The sequence below is a fragment of the Pogona vitticeps genome, chromosome 1 (genome assembly GCF_051106095.1).
Source record: "Pogona vitticeps strain Pit_001003342236 chromosome 1, PviZW2.1, whole genome shotgun sequence".
Taxonomy (NCBI): Eukaryota; Metazoa; Chordata; class Lepidosauria; order Squamata; family Agamidae; genus Pogona; species Pogona vitticeps.
Genome location: NC_135783.1, coordinates 24,716,061 through 24,722,928, shown reverse-complemented (window position 1 = coordinate 24,722,928; position 6,868 = coordinate 24,716,061). Strand labels below are relative to the sequence as shown.

General features: G+C 43.0%; 1 long non-coding RNA gene across 4 annotated transcripts; it reads left to right on the top strand.

The window, feature by feature from the left end:
* The first annotated feature begins 6,003 nt into the window (after nt 1-6,003).
* On the top strand, nt 6,004-6,635 carry LOC144585762 (uncharacterized). 4 transcript variants are annotated; one of them, XR_013540305.1, is made up of 2 exons: nt 6,004-6,400; nt 6,481-6,635. It is a non-coding gene; the product is annotated as an uncharacterized LOC144585762 (long non-coding RNA). The 4 variants fall into 4 exon arrangements; XR_013540302.1 differs by having other exon boundaries at nt 6,004-6,424; XR_013540304.1 differs by having other exon boundaries at nt 6,004-6,428.
* Nucleotides 6,636-6,868: the final 233 nt, after the last annotated feature.

Here is a 6,868-nt window from a genome sequence, read left to right as displayed (position 1 = left end):
GCTCCTATCCAGTTACACCCTGAATTCAACTAGTCAGTGCTGGAGTTTTTGTTTGCAGCGTCTCATGTAGACATGGGGATGAATTAAAAAACAAGTAGCAATATTAGTCAGAAATCTCTGATTTGTGTAATATTTGTCATCAGTTTCAGAGGCCCCAATGAATACAAAGTGGTGAATATTTACCCTTTTTATTCACCCCTTTCTTGGGCCTGGGCCCAAAGATCAAGCTAGGCTGCCAGAATGGCTGTTCAAGCAGCCTCGTTTGAGCTCTCTACCTATGGGCCCACTGAACAGCTGTCCGGCAGACCCACTCTCTCTGCCCCCACAGCCTGCCCCCTTCCCATTGCATCCCCATTGCCTCCCTACCTTATTTATTTATTTATTTATTTATTTATTTATTTATTTATTTATTTATTTATTTAATATCCCGCCTATCTAGTCGATTAAGACCACTGCTGTCACCACCATAACTGCCTTTGGAATGGAAGCTAGGCCACCGGAATGGAAACCATCATTCTTGCAGGCTGGCCTTAGTTCACTTCCTCTGGTCGGCTGATCGGTGCCCAGGCAGAGAGAGCCTGCAGACATAGTTCCAACCAGCTAGCATGCTCTCTCTGCCTATGGGCCAGGCCTGTAAGCGGAGAGATCAGGCTAGCTGGCCAGAACCATGCCGGTGGGCTAGCCTGATCTCTCTACCTCTACAGGCACCTATCAGTTGATTGGTACCCACAGAGGCAGAGAGAATAGGCTTGCCAGTCAAAACAGTAGTATCTGTTCCGGCAGCCTAGCTTCCCTTCTGGTGCCGCTGCCACCAGCAGGCCAAGATAAGGAGGCAAAGGGAAGCAGTGGGAAGGGGGGGGGCTCAGGTTTTTTTTTAAATATACAGAGAGAGTCATAAGCTGTCTTTAAAAAAATTATAAAACCAAAGACCCAAACTGTGGTTCATCAGAAATCCCTGGGGAAATTTGGGAGTCATACATCATCAACCTTGATGTCCCACGAACTACAATGAACCACCATTTTGGCAGTTCATCCCTATCGCTACTCATGCTATCTGTAGTTTGTGTGACTGGGAAGTACTTTTCTAACATTCCTTCCAGCCTTTGTATTCAGCCTCTTTGCTAAGTACTTCTTTTCCTTTCTTTCCACAATTGATGGCAGTTTTTTGTTCAGTTGGTTGTATAGTATGCCTGCAGTAAAGAAAGCATCATACATAAATCTGTAATTTCAAGCTCTGTAAGTAATGTTCTTTTATTCTTTCTCCTGCAGATGTTTCAGAGCGAATTATTGAGACTTTAAGTGCCAGTTAATGAGAAAGGAGTGGACTATCTTAAGAACTTGAAGCTATTCTTCTCCATGACTCTCTGTACTTCTGCTGCAAAAATTCAAAACTCTTCAACAAGTAGATCCAATTCAGTGTCCCATTAATTTAGACTCTCTGGTAAACCAGCTCTCTGTCTCATCAGTCCTAGGAGGGATCTGCTAGGGACAAAGGAGCACCGTCATAAAAACATGGCAGGCCTGTAGCATGTGGAAAAGATCAACATACATTTGTTTCCTTCAGTACAATACTGTGTGTACCCCTTTCTGGGTTCTGTCGGGCTTCTCCTTTTTGTAAGTCTTGTAAGCACAATGAACTTTACAAAGGTGTGAATAGAAACCCGACCCAAAGTGGATGCTATCAAGAATGTACCCTTAAGTTATCTGTTATTATGAAATGTTTTGAGAGATTGGTGCTGGATTACATTAAGGCTAGTCTTCCACCTTCTTTGGATCCATGGCAATTTGCATACAGGAGAAATAGATCTACTGATGATGCTGTGTCCATCGTACTCCATACTGTATTGAGCCACTTAGAACAACAGGGAACTTATGCGAGGCTGTTGTTTGTGGATTATAGCTCTGCTTTTAACACCATTCTACCAAATAGGTTGTTTTTAAAAATGATCAACCTGGGATTACCTCAGGAGATCTGCATGTGGATAAAGGATTTTCTGACAGATAGGCCACAGTCAGTAAGGATGGGATCCCACCATTCTTCTACCCTGGTACTAAGTACAGGAGCTCCCCAGGGCTGCGTGCTAAGTCCCTTCCTCTATTCCCTGTACACACATGATTGCACCCCACTATATAACACCAATGCAATTATTAAATTTGCGGATGATACAACAGTGGTGGGACTCATAAATAAGAACAATGAGTCTGCTTATAGAAAGGAAGTACAAAGATTGATACTATGGTGTAAAGAAAATCATCTCACACTTAACATCAAAAAAACTAAAGAACTCATAATTGATTTTAGGAGGAAGAGAAATGTACATTTACCACTGTACATAAACGGTGAGGAAGTGGAGAGAGTTGGTAGTTTTAAATTTCTGGGTACTTACATCTCAGAGGACCTCTCATGGACTATAAATGCCAACATGCTAATAAAGAAGGCACAGAAGAGGCTGTATTTCCTGAGAATGCTCGGGAAGTTAAATTTATCACAGCATTTACTTCTGTCCTACTACCGTAGCACCATTGAGAGTGTCCTAACTTATGGCATTCTGGCATGGTTTGGGAGTAGCTCTGTAGCGGACAAAAAAGAGAACCATTAAAATTGCCCAGAATATCATCGGGCTCCAGCTACCAACCCTGGATGACATCTTCACATCCCGCTGTCTGAGGAAGTCACACAGCATCCTGGGAGACTCTTCCCATCCTGCTTATAACTTTTTTGAACTGTTGCCGTCTGGCAGAAGATATAGAACAATTAAGACTCGGACCACACGTTTTCTAAATAGTTTTTATCCTAGAGCTATAATTGCAATTAATAATGAGCTTAAAGACCACCAGTAGTGAATAATTAGTTGGACTGTGTTACTTGGCCTGAGGTGTAGATGTTTGTATTTTTAGTGGGGGATTTCTAGTGGGTGGGGAGTGTTTGGGGAATGTTATGTGTGTGCATGTGTCTGGTCTCTGGGTGTCTGTGAATTTCGTTGTATGGTATACTGTGTATATACTTACAATGACAATAAATTATATTATATATATTATATATTATATATATTATTATATATTAAGTTCCATTCACCAGCACTGGTACAGAGCAGTGAGTTGCTTGTAAGGAAAAAATGACGATGTGCAAATATCTCTTCAAAGCAACATAGGTCAGGAACAAAGTCCCAGAGCTCTTTAGTACTCAAAGCAGAAAATTAACAGCACAATGCTGTACAACTATACAAAAGAAATACAAGAAGAATCTTTCAGTTAAGGATCTGCAATTCGATCAAGTAAAGTCAAAGGTGCCCTCAAATACATTGGAACCACAAAATGAAGCATCCACATCAGAATCAAAGAACATGAGAGACATTGCAGACTAAAACAATCAGAAAAATCTGCAGTAGCTGAACATGACCTAAAACAAGCTGGACATGAAATTCTATTTCAAAATACTGAAATACTGGACAACACCAGCAATCATTACATCAGACTGCACAGGGAAGCCACTGAAATCCACAAGCACCAGCAGAACTTCAACAAAAAGAGGAAAGTTTTAAACTCAACAAAACTTTGCTTCCAGCTCTGAAAAACACAGCGTGCAAAAGGTCAACGACCTCTACCCAGCCACAAGGACCGGGGATCACTACACACAAAAGACCAGCTAATGACACCCATCAATCACAGTGACAGATAATCTCTCCTCCTTATCACACACAAACTACACCAGAGCACAGAGTGCTGTCCTCTGAAGATGCCACAGAGACTGGCGAAACGTTAGGAAGAACAACCTTCAGAACACAGCCAAAGAGCCCGAAAAACCCACAACAACCATGCTCTCAAAGTACTTGGGAAATATAAATCAAGTGTAGAGGGGAAACCAATAGAGCTATTTCTAGCTAGGACCTTCATTTCCCCACAGGCTAGCCTGGAACATGCCCTCCTATGGGAAATAATCCACACAACCTGCAAAAAACTGGATTCCACATACAAAAAAGTACTATTCCTACACATCAATATCAGCCAAAAAACAAGAAGCCACGATTGGGACAAGATCAATACCCTCTACAACAGAAAGATGGAAAAAGAAATGATGGACCACACAGCCAGACAAAAACAGAAATTAAGCAAATGCCAAAACCTACCGAAGCCTACACTAGACACCTCACACATCATCATCAACCTATCTGAACACCAACTCTCCCTGGAAGAAACCTCGGTCTTAGCCAAAGGAGGAAACTTCGCAGTCACACCCAGTAAAATTCCAGTGGAAGATATCATTGCCAACGTGGAATCAGCCATATACCATCTTCTGGACGAAAAAGCAGAAGAAATAAGAGGTGAAGTGACAAGGATCCTACAAAAAGCAAAAACTCCAAACAGCAACATAACAAGAAAAGAGAGAAATGCTATCAAGTCCCTAATCTCAGATCCTGACATCATCATCCTGCCAGCAGACAAAGGCAATGCCACAGTAATCATGGAAACAGAGGAATACAAGGACAAAATCAAGGAACTTCTAGACCCCACCACCCACAGAAAACTGAAACAGGACCCAACCAACAAAATCACAAAATAAACAAACATGCTGATCAGGAGTTCCTCTCTGCACTTCAACCTCCTTCAACAAATATGCACAACAGAAGCTCTCCCACCAAGATTATACAGACTCCCCCAAATCCACAAAGATTTAATCCCACTCAGGCCCATTGTAAGTGCCATCGGCTCCCCTACATATGAATTAGCAAAACACCTAGCCACCCTCCTACAGACCCACACATTGGACAAGCTTTATCCAACATCAAAGACACAGGACATGTCATAAACAAGATCAGTACCCTAAAACTCAACCCCAGGGACAGACTGATCAGCTTGATTGATTGATTGATTGATTGATTGATTGATTGATTGATTGATTGATTGATTGATTGATTGATTGATTGATTGATTGCATTTATATGCCACCCATCTATAGTCTACTCTTTGAGGTTGTATCCCTATTCACCACGGTACCAATAAAGACACTCTGACACTCATCCATTAGATCTTTCCAGTAGACATCACAGCCCTTTTCCAACACTGCCTAACGACCAGCTACTTTCAGTGGGATAATGATTTCTATGAACAGGCAGATGGAGTGGCCATGGGGAGCTACCTCAGCCCCGTTATAGTGAATTTCTACATGGAACATTTTGAAAAACAGGTTCTGGTTTTGGCACTGTTCAGACCCACAGTCTGGTTCTGATATGTGGATGACACCTTCGCAATTTGGAGCCACAGTGAAGAAAAACTGGAAGAATTTCTAAACCATCTCAATAGCATCCACCCAAATATACAATTCACCATGGAAAAAGAAATAGATGGCCAACTCCCTTTCTTAGATGTCATGGTGATACACAAACGTGACCTCCTATTGGGACACAAGGTTTGCAAAAAACCCACCCACACAACCAGTACCTACACAAAAACACCAACCACCACCCACAACAAAAAAGAGGCATAATCGAAACACTGGTAGACTGTGTGAATCGGAGCTCAATTTCTCAGCACCAAACTCAACCATCTGAATTGGGCCCTATAGGACAATGGCTTTTCCAAGAATGAAATCACAAGAGCCATCAAACTGAGAAAACAACACCGAACTGAAGAAAAACAGCCACCCACAAATAAAGTATTTCTGCCATAAATCAAAGGAGTCACGGATCACTTTTGAAAAAACACAACGTACAAATAGTATTCAGGCCCACCACAAAAATACAACAAATGTTACAGTCAGCAAAGGACAAAAGGGACCCCGTCAGCACTGCAGGAGTATACCCGATACCTTGCAGTTGTGGACAGGTATATACTGGGATCACAAAACACAGCATCCATACCAGAATCAAAGAACATGAAAGACACTGCAGACTAAAACAACTGGAAAAATCAGCAGCAGTCGAACATGCCCTGAAACAAGTTGGACATAAAATCCTACTTCAAAACACAGAAGTACTTGACAACAACAGCAATCATTATGCTAGACCAGTGGTTCTTAACGTGGGCAATAATGCCCCCCAGGGGGCGATTTCATTTTTCAGGGGGGCGGTAGAATGAAAAGGGGCGGTGTGGGGGCAAAAGAACAGAAGGGGGGCAGTAGGGGGGCGCTGGAGTGAGCCAAACCTGTGAAGGCGACTGCAGCCACAGTGCTGGCAGTAGATCTGGTGCTGGTGCTGCCGCCAGATGATCCAGCTCTTTCTACCTGCCACATCTCGCCTTTCTCCTTTATGGGAGCACTGAGTGTGGATCGGGTGGAAGGAAAGGGTCTCTTGGGTCCTCATCCTTGCCCCGTGAAGCGCTGCCTCGCACCCGGGTGGGGAGGGAGACTAGGTAGGTAGGTAGGTAGGTAGGTAGGTAGGTAGGTAGGTAGGTAGGTAGGTAGGTAGGTAGGTAGGTAGGTAGGTAGGTAGGTAGGTAGGTAGGTAGGTAGGTAGGTAGGTAGGTAGGTAGGTAGGTAGGTAGGTAAGATATCACCTCAGGGAGGGGGGCGATGATAACTTCCTCAATGGCTCAAGGGGGCGTTTCTTTCAAAAAGGTTAAGAACCACTGTGCTAGACTATACAGGGAAGCCACTGAAATCCACAAACATCAGCAAAGCTTCAACAAAAAAGAAGAAAGTCTAAAACTCAATAAAGCCTGGCTCCCAGCACTGAAAAATACAGCCTGCAAAAAGGTCAACAAACTCTACCCAGCCACAAGGACCAGTCAGCACTGCACACAAAAGACTAGCTAACAACACCCATCAATCACAGTGACAGATCATCTCCCCTTATCTTAACAATACACCCACAACAAAAAACACCTTGGTCACCATAATCACCCAATCTCCTGAAAAGGACAAAAAGCTGAT